This window comes from Cetorhinus maximus, chromosome 7 (genome assembly GCF_964194155.1).
Source record: "Cetorhinus maximus chromosome 7, sCetMax3.hap1.1, whole genome shotgun sequence".
Taxonomy (NCBI): Eukaryota; Metazoa; Chordata; class Chondrichthyes; order Lamniformes; family Cetorhinidae; genus Cetorhinus; species Cetorhinus maximus.
In genome coordinates this window covers 84,012,535-84,022,251 of record NC_135885.1, presented here as the reverse complement: position 1 = coordinate 84,022,251, position 9,717 = coordinate 84,012,535, and positions in this window count along the sequence as shown.

The following is a 9,717-nucleotide window of genomic DNA, read 5'->3' as shown; positions in this document are numbered from 1 at the left end:
AGGATTTCGAACTCTCCTTCCGATGTGTTCTCTCCTGGGTCACCACATTCACTCAAGCTTTCTTCCACGCATTCTCTCTCACTGACTCAGCTTTCAACAGTACACCACTGCTTCATATGCCCATAGCAAAGAGTTACCGACCTTCAGTTGTCTCTTTTGACTTTTTGACTTTTTCCAAACCTTTATCTCTTTAAGCTTGAAGCTTGGAGCCTTTCTCTGCCCCTCACTCTTAACTTCACTCAACAGGACCTTTTCCAGGTTTCTGTCCTTCCTTTGACTAGGAAGTCTATCCCAGCTAGGTGCCTGTCCCTCAGTGACGAACAGGGTGGTCCAGAGTAACCTCACGTTGGTGCACGAGCTGCTTGTCATCTTTGCGGGCTCCTCTCAGGATACTCTGGATGATGGCAGCAGCTCCTCCGCCCCTCTGCCAGTGACCGTGGCATCTGATGAGGCTGCAATAACTGGGGAGATGCCAGCTGTGGCACTGGCTGCTCCCTCCCAGGTGGGGCCAGCACAGGCTCCACTGGACAGAGAACGACCACCAAGGTCATCAAGGCCAACAAGACAGCAGAGTCAGCAGGCTGTCTCCAATACCGGTGCCAGCAAGGGGGTAGGGGAGGGTGGTTGGGGGGTGGGGGGCACCAAGACGCAGCACTTGCAAACGTAAGTTGAAGACACCATGAGCACAAGAGGGACAGTTCACGGGTGGTTTTCTGTTCTGCCATGTTTTGTTAATATGTTTACTGGTGTGACCATAAATACCAGATATTATTATGTTCGTTTGTTGTGAGTGCCAACATGATATAAATTTTTCTTTTGTCTTAAAGGCCTGAGTATGCTTCACTTGTTTTCTAGGTGCAGGGCACACCAGTACCTCATGCTGGACATGAGTGGCTCTAAACTTTATTGCACAGGCACTGAGTGGACTTTGGGTTTAAATGAAAGGGTCATTTCAGACATCTGGGATGGAGGCGGCAGCCCTGGCATGAGGTGGAAGCAGATCTTTGGTAGCCGAGCTGAAGGAGTGTTGGATCAAGGCATCCCTGGTGTCCCTGCCTCCCTGAAGGATCCAGAGGTCTGCCTCCATGTCCTCGCCAAGCTCCTCACCGTGCTCATCTCCTGATCCACCATGGGATTCATCCTCTGAGGCCTGTGCAGCAGTCTCAAGATCCTCTTCCTCCAGTGAGTCCCTCCTTGCCAGTGCCAGATTGTGGAGAGCGCAGCATGCAACCACAGTCAGTGATATCCACTTTGGAGGGTATTGTAGTGCTCCCCCTGAATGGTCCAAGCATCGGAAGTGCATCTTCAGAAGACCTAAGGTCCTTTCTATCCCCGCCCTTGTGGAGGCATGTCTCCTATTATAACGCTGCTCTGCCTCTGTTCTTGGGTGGCAGAGAGGCATCATAAGCCACATTTTCAAGGGATAGCCCTTGTCACCCAGCAGCCATCCATTCAGCTGAGCTGGAGCAGTGAACAGCCTCGGCACCTGGGAGATGTAAGCGTCATGGGGGCTCCCAGAGTACCTTGCACAGACTTGTAGAATCTGCATCCTGTGATCACACACTATCTGCACGTTCATGGAGTGGAATCCTTTCCTGTTGACAAAGGCACCCGGCTGACCCTCTGGCACCTTGATGGCCACATGTGTGCAATCAATTGCACCCTTGATGCAGGGAAACCCAGCAATCGCCGCAAACCCTTTGGCTCGCTCAGCCTGGCTGGCCTCGTCCGTACGGAAATGAATGAATGTCATTACCCGCCTGAACAGAGCATCAGTCACCAGCTTGATGCAACTGTGGACAGCTGATTGGGACACTCCACAAAGATCTCCCACTGACCCCTGGAAAGAGCCAGAGGCATAGAAGTTGCAGGCCACTGTGATCTTCAGCGCCGCTGACATGGGGTGTCACCCACACAGTTGGAGCTGATCTCAGGCCCAATCATCTAACAAATGTGCCTTTGTCAACAGGGGAGGATTCCACTCGATGAACGTCCAGATAGTGTGCAACCACAAGATGCAGATTCTGTAAGTCTGTGCAAGGTACTCTGGGAGCTCCCATGATGCTTACACAGTCTCCCTGGATAGGCAGAGCCTTCTTCAGCATTGCACCTTGGACATATTGAGGTAGCTGCATCACTGCCTGTAAACCCTGGCAGCAGGAAAGTGGCATCTTCTGTGGCCCCTTCCACCTTGGACTACCTGCTGGCCCTGTGCCCCTTGTGCCTGCGCCTGTCCTCCCACAGGTCCCTTGCCTGGAAGCTGCATTGGGACACCTGGCCTCCTCTCCCTTCTGCCCCTCTCTTCCTCTTCAGAGGAGGTGCCTCCAGCGGAGACCACAATCCCCATTACCAGTGTTACAGAAGGCTACCTGGTGCCTGGAAGGGTCCACGTGGTCAAAATCCTCCAGGTGCTTTGGAGACATCAACGAGTCCTGAAATGAAGCCTAGAAATGCTAAGAATGTAGCTCAGAACTGAGATGAGACCAACAGCAAACTATCTCCTAAACTCCTCACTACTCACAATGGCAATGCTGCTGACCCTTTTCATCCCACCCTTGGATGAGGTTTCTTTAAAAGTGGGCTGCCGGCCTACCCATTTTGCCCATGTGACAAGCGTGAAATCGCATAGACACAGTCGGGATCAATTACCTTTTCTAATGGCCTTAAGTGGCCCTTTAATTGTTGGCTGATGTGACTCCGCCCATGTGCGCCTGCTGACCGGAAGATTGCTCGCGTGCGGGATGACGTCGGGATGCCCACCCAATGTCATCTTGCGCTATTTCACGTCTGTTCGGGTTGGGCACGTGCCCACCCTCGAGGCGTAAAATTCTGGCCATAGTAAAATAGAGATAGAGCGAGGGATTGGGACTAAATGGAGTGCTCTTCAAAAGAGATTTGATGGGCTGAATGTCACAGGGATAGAAACATAGGAATAAGCGGAGGCCGTTTAGCCCCTCAAGATCATGGCTGATCTGTACTTAACTCCATAAACCCGCCTCTGCCCTGAATCCCTTAATAACTTTAGTTAACAAAAATCTGTCCATGTCAGATTTAAAATTTAGCACCCAGCATCAATTCTCATTTGTGGAAGAGAGTTCCAAACTACCACCCTTTGTGTGTAAGAGCGTTTCCCAATTTAACTCCTGAAAAGTCTGGCTGTCATCTTTGCTCTATGCCCAATAGTCCTGGACTCCACATTCAGCAGAAATAGTTTCTATCTACCCCATCAGTTCCCACTAATATCACAGAATCACAGAATTTTAACAGCACAGAAGGAGGCCATTCGGCTCATCATGTCTGCACCTGCTCTCCAAATGAGTATTATGACCTAGTGCCATTGCCCTACCTTTTCCCCGTGCCCCTGCACATTGTTTCTATTCAAATAATCATCTAATGCCCTCTTGAACGCCTTGATTGAATCTACCTCCGTCACAATTCCAAGCAATGCATTCCAGACCCGAATCACTCGTTGTGTGAAAAAGCTTTTTCTTAAGTCACATTTGCAATATCTTGCAAATTTTGACCAGATCATCCTTTAACCTTCTAAATTCAAGGGAATACAAACTGAGTCTGTCTCATCTTTCCTTCCCTTGAAATTCAGGTATCATTCTGGTAAACCTATGCTGCACTCACTCCAAAGCCAATATATGCTCCTAAGATCAATTGCCCAGAAGTGCTCACAGTATTTCACATGTGGTCTAAACAGAGCTTTTTATTGCTGAAGCACAACTTCTGCCCTCCTTGTATTTTCTCCTCGAGATTTAGTGCAAAATTTTCCGATCCCAACCAAGGCGGGAATCATGGCGGACAAAAGTACAAAATTGGGCTCGAGGCCAAAAGTCAGATTCCTGCTGGCGGGAAAACAGTTTTGAATTTTCCCCTCAGGGCCTTCATGGGGGCCAAATGGTGGATCGACTTTCCCGCTGATCCATGACAGGAGCCCCATTTGCATGTGTTACCATGTCATGAATACTCATTAAAACCACAACTCACTGGAATCTCTCCAAATTAAGTGTCATGCCAGTGGGCAATTAGACCGATCTGATTCACAACCTGCATACCTTTACTTCATTCAAAGCCTTCCTGCAACGGTGCTGCTGCCATCTCTCGCCACTGCTCCGATCCTGAGCACTGGCCAAGCTGCTATCTCAGGTGAGAGGCTGTCAGGGTTCACAGGCAGGACTGGGATGTCTCAGATGAGAAGCTGTTGGGGTTCGCGCACAGGACTGCGGTGTCTCAGGTGAGACTGGGCTGGGAGAGGAGGGGTGCGAAAGCAATAGGCAAAGTCATACCGGCTAGAGGGAAGGTGGATATGGGTTTGGAGGAACAAGGGAGGGTGGGATGGGATGGCAGGCACAGGAATGACTGGGGGCAGGGGAGCTGGAGGCCAACATGGAAGGAGTGCACGCAGACCAATGAGAGGGGTGGGTGGGGATTAGTATTGCATGAGAGGGAAGGGGTTCGCAAAGACTCATGACTGCTGAAGGGGTGGTCTGAAGGATGCGGGGGAATAAATATCTATCAGCCATGTACTTCAGGGGCTGTTGGCAGATGGTCGGGGTTAGAAATTGACACCAGTCCTGGGACAACACGCTCCATGCTACAGGCTACACATGGCACGCCAGGCTTGTGCCCAATCCTGGAAGGGGGGCGAGGCCTGTCTGCAATGGGGGCTATGCACAGTATGGTGTGCAGGGCATTGTCAGTTCTTCATACACGGTGATCCTGGAGGTGGGAGGTTCGGCACTGGACTGCACATGGCACAGTCACGGTCAGGGAAGGCAAATACGGCCTGTAAATGGGGAGCTAGTAATAAATACAGTGGGAGGTACTCGCAGCTCTCATGGGGAGAGGGGGTCCCTGTAAGTCATGTTGTATATGGCCTCGAGATGGGGACAGGTAAGGTCCACATGAGGCATAGGGACATCCACAGTTATCGGTTCAGTGGGGAGGAACTTTGAACCGATGAGGTAACAGCAGGTGGACGAATCAGTGTCCACCCCGCCACGTGATTCAACGAGCAGCTTGCTGATGCATATTTAATGAGGCTTCAAGCAAACCCACCCTGCAGACCAATGGGAAACATGTTGGCTATCCCGCCCACCACTGCACTTAGTCTGAAAACTGGAAAATCCCACCTGTAAAGGCTATCATTCCATTAGCTTTTTGATTATCTTCTGTATCTGTGCATCACATTTTAATCACCAAAGTATATGGACCCAAAGTCACTTTGGAGCTTCACGGTTTCTAGCTTTTCCCCATTTAAAAAGTATCCTGTTCTATACTTTTTAGGTCGAAAGTAGATGATCTCACATTTGTTTTAATTGAAATGCATTTGCCACAGTTTTACCCATTCACTTAATTTATCAATATCTCTTTGTAGTTTTATGCTTCCATCTACACGGTTTACAATGCCACCTATCCTTGTGTCATCAACAAATTTGAATGTGTGACTTCTATATATCAACTAAGTTGTTAATAAGTAGTGAATAGTTGTGACCCCAAAACTGATACTTGCAGGACATGGTGTGCTGAATTTTCAATTACCCCTGGAGGCAAATTTGTGTGTTCTGGGGCAGTGGGGTTGGCAGAAAATTGTGCACTTGAGAGGTGTTAATGCTTCCCAACACGGTGACGAGATTAGAATTTCAAAGGGAAGGGAGGAGAGGGGGGATTTGTAACTCCACACCTCCCATTAATTGCTTGTTGAACTCATTGTAGGGCTTGCTATAGGAGTGTGGGGAGCAACAATTTTCAAGTGGCAAGTATAGGGAACCCAGAGACTCTGGGACATGTTTGACCATAGCTGTCATGAACACAGCAGCTAGCTATTAGTGTTCATGACTGCAGTGTGAAAAAATTATGTAAGAGGGGAGATTTAAACTCAGTTGTTCATAAAGAGGCACAAAGTTGCCTTCGCTGGAGCTGAGAGGCTCAATTTTGTGAGGGGAGAGCGTTTGAACTCTTGAGAGGAACATGAAGCTGCTGGCATCCGTGGCTACCTCTAGTCACACCTGGAACTCTTCTTTCAGATTGAAGGAACAGTATAGTTCTCCTGTCCATTACATCCTTGATCAGGGCCTCAAGGGAGGTAACTGGAAAACATGGTGCAGCCTGGGGACAGCTGCCCAAATCACCACTGGCCTTCTGCTCTCCCTCCATTTCCAAAGACAACAGGAAGCCCAGTCATGGCTGCCGTTTGCTTTTTAAATTATCCTTCCATGCTTAGCTCCTGCCTCCACCTGGTGCCCCTAATTGGATGGACAAACTTGGGTCCAGGCCAATTAGTGGCTGACGGTTTAAAAATCGCATTTCGTCTCTGAAGCTGGTGCGGTGTAGGATCGGACCAGAAATATTCCAGGCATCAGGTTCCTGATCTCGGAATGAAATTCCAGCTGCACTAGTTCATCTTCTGCCAATTTGATTACCTGCTCATTATCCCCACTCTCTATCTTCTGCCGCGCAACCACTTTCCTGACCAGGTCAATAATTTTCCTTCAATTCCATGGGTTTCAACTTTAGCTAACTTATGAGCGATTTCATCAAATGTCTTCTGGAAGTCCATGTGAATAGGATCCATAACCATTCTCCAGTCCATTACTTAAGGCATCTCTTCAAAAATCTCAATCAGATTTGACTGGCAGGACCTACATATCACAAATCCATGATGGTGTTCAATGATCAGCTGAAAATTTTCAACAAGCTCTTCACCTTATCCTTTAATTATAGATTCTAATAATTTCCCAACAACAGACATTGGGCGAACTGTTCTATAATTTTCTGAGTTCCCTCTCTCACCTTTCTTAAATGGCAGAGTGATGTGCACAGGTTTCCAATCTAAAGATACAGTTCATGAATTGGGAGAACTTTAGAAGATTATAGTTATGGCATCTGCATTATTCTCATCTACAACCTAAAAATCCCTGGGATGGAAATCATCTGGTCCTGGGGATTTGTCACTCTTTAGTGCCATTATTTCCTTAATTGCTGTTATTTTTCTTACGTTAATTTTAGTTAGTCCTTGTTCCTAATTCAATATTTGTACCTTCCAAGTTAATTTTGGACATGCAATTCATTCAATTTGTTCTGTGTGTTATACTCTGTATCTGACAAGATGGTGGACAGCTGAAGAGCCATGCTGGACGGCTGCAACAATGTGTTGCCATGCTCAGCATTAACAAGTCGGGATCGCCTATGGTGGCTTGGGAGATTGCTGTAGCCCTACCTCTCCAGGCCATCAAATCAGGTAGGTTAATTAGCAGCTGCTTTTTAAGTGGGGTCTTTCCTTGGGGGGCGGTGGGGGAATTGGATCCTGGCAATGTGCGAGGCCTGAGTGCAGGGCTGGTTGGAAGCCACGGGCAGTGGAGCGTTGATTTGGCCCTGCAAACTTCTGTTAGGAGGTGGAGTGGGGGCCCTTCCCTCCAGCACTTCAGCAAACCAGGGAGGCGATGGCGTAGTGGTATTGTCACTGGACTGGTAATCTAGAGACCCAGGGTAATGCTCTGGGGACCCGGATACGAATCCTGCCACGGCAGATGGGGTGATTTGAATTAAAAGTCTAATGATGACCATGAAACAATTGTTGATTGCTATAAAAGTCCATCTGGTTTACTAATGTCCTACATGTGACTCCAGACCCACAGCAATGTGGTTGACTCTTAAATGCCCTCTGAACAAGGGCAAGGACAGTTAGGGATGGGTAATAAGTGCTGGCCTAGCCAGTGACACCCACATGCCATGAATGAATAAGAAAAAGACCTGGGGAGCTGCTCTCCCAGCACTGTTGGTACAGCTGGGCCTGCCCTGACATCATGTGTGGGTGGGAAGCATCTCACTGGTTAACCACAGGTCACATGTTTTCCTGTCAGGTGTTTCACACTGAGTGAGGGGCACATTAGTGTCATAATGGGTGAGATTTTGCTATTGCGGGGAGTTATTTTTGTGAGATTAGGTGCTGTGGTGAGTGTTTTCTGAGGATTGATGCCTGTGATTGATCGAGGGCTTATTGAGGTACTTTTGTACTGTGGTGTGTGTTTTACTGAGGAGATTAAATTGCTGAGGTGGTGGACTAAAGAGAATCTTTAATTTAATTTAAATTGCTGAGGTGAGGACTCTATCAATGGTGACTAGTGGCTAGGCTGAGTTTCACCAATGGGCCCTGGAGCTGGGAGGCTGGTCACCAGGGAATGAGTGACACACCTGGAGGACAAGATCACATCTACGTCTGTGGGTTCTGCCAGTCGGTGCTTTTCAATGTTACAACAACACCAAGGGCTGGACTTCACAGGGGGATGGACAGCTCATACCCCAACCCTACTCCCTACCTCCACCGCCACCCTCCCACCCCAACCCACCGATGTAAGAGTCAACAGGCAGCTAACGTACCTAAAAAAAAAATGCCCGCCCAGGCCACAGCTATAACATGCTGCCAGCGGGCTAACTGGGCAGAGAGTGGGACTTCCATGCCTTAGGCCCCTTAGTGGGATGAAGTCCCACCCTTAAGAGCTGCTGGCCAATCTGATTCTAGCAGCCCCAGTAGCGCTGGAACTCTGTAGTAGGGAGTGTTGGGACTGCAAGCGGGCCCATACTAAGAGCAATGGTGTCTATAGTGATATATGTTCTGGCATTTTACAGTAGGAAGGGATCGGGCAACCTGGAGGGGTGAGAGGGGGAGCGCAGGTTTTGGAGGCCAGTCGGGGAGGAACAAATTGGCGGGTAACATCTTGGGGGGAGTGCCCCTGATGCACACAAAGCACCCCCCAAAGGGCATCCCCCACTTCCTTCCCGACTTTTAAACACGCATTTAAAAAGTCACCTGCCCATACCAACTGTATTAAGGCCTGGCCAGTGTAATATATAGGTCAATTAGTTTGGTAACAAGCTTACTTGACTGTTAATTATTTATTTAAAAATGGCCGGTGGGCTGCTGACTTCGGCTTCTGTCCACCTATCGTATTACGTGGGACAGCTTTGAGCTGGGCTGGAAAGTGGTAGGTCTGTCACCCCTCATATTTTATGTACCCCCACCCGCCCTCTGGGGGCCATTAAATCCAGCCCCAAGAGTTAATGGCTAAGGGAGTAAACCCAGCACAAAACCTGAAGGAGTCCCATTTGGCGGCTGGGATTTCCCTCAAGTTAAATCTTCCAGCAGCTCCAGTGGCTGACTAGGCCCCATATGTTTAAGCTTTTGTCTTCCCTCTGGATACCAGCCAACGAAGTCGAGAGGCGGGTACAGATGTAAAGTAAGTCTGCACCTCCTAAAATCATGCCTAGGCCATGCAGCAAGCAAAGAAAGGTAACCTTTCGGCTTGGAAACTGGAATGTCAGGACAGTGTGCCCTGGCATGAACACGACCCACATTCCACAGCAAGTGTATGCAAGATGGCCTTGATTGGCCATGGGATGCACATGCTCGGTGTCAACATTGCCGCTCTACAGGAACAAGATTAGCCAACACAGACTCCAGGCTCTATTCATGAGGCTAATTACACCTTCTACTGGCATGAAAAGAGCGCTAAAGATCACTGTGAGAATGGTGTGGACTTTGCGGTGAGCAATCAGCTGACATGGTCAATTGAGTCATCAGTAGCAACCTCAGAGCACCTCATCTCCCATGAAGCTGTCAACTGATGGAGGCACAGTTAGCATCATATGTGCTTATGCACCAACTCTATATGCCAGGATCTCAGACAAAGAACATGCCTACAATTGCGTCAG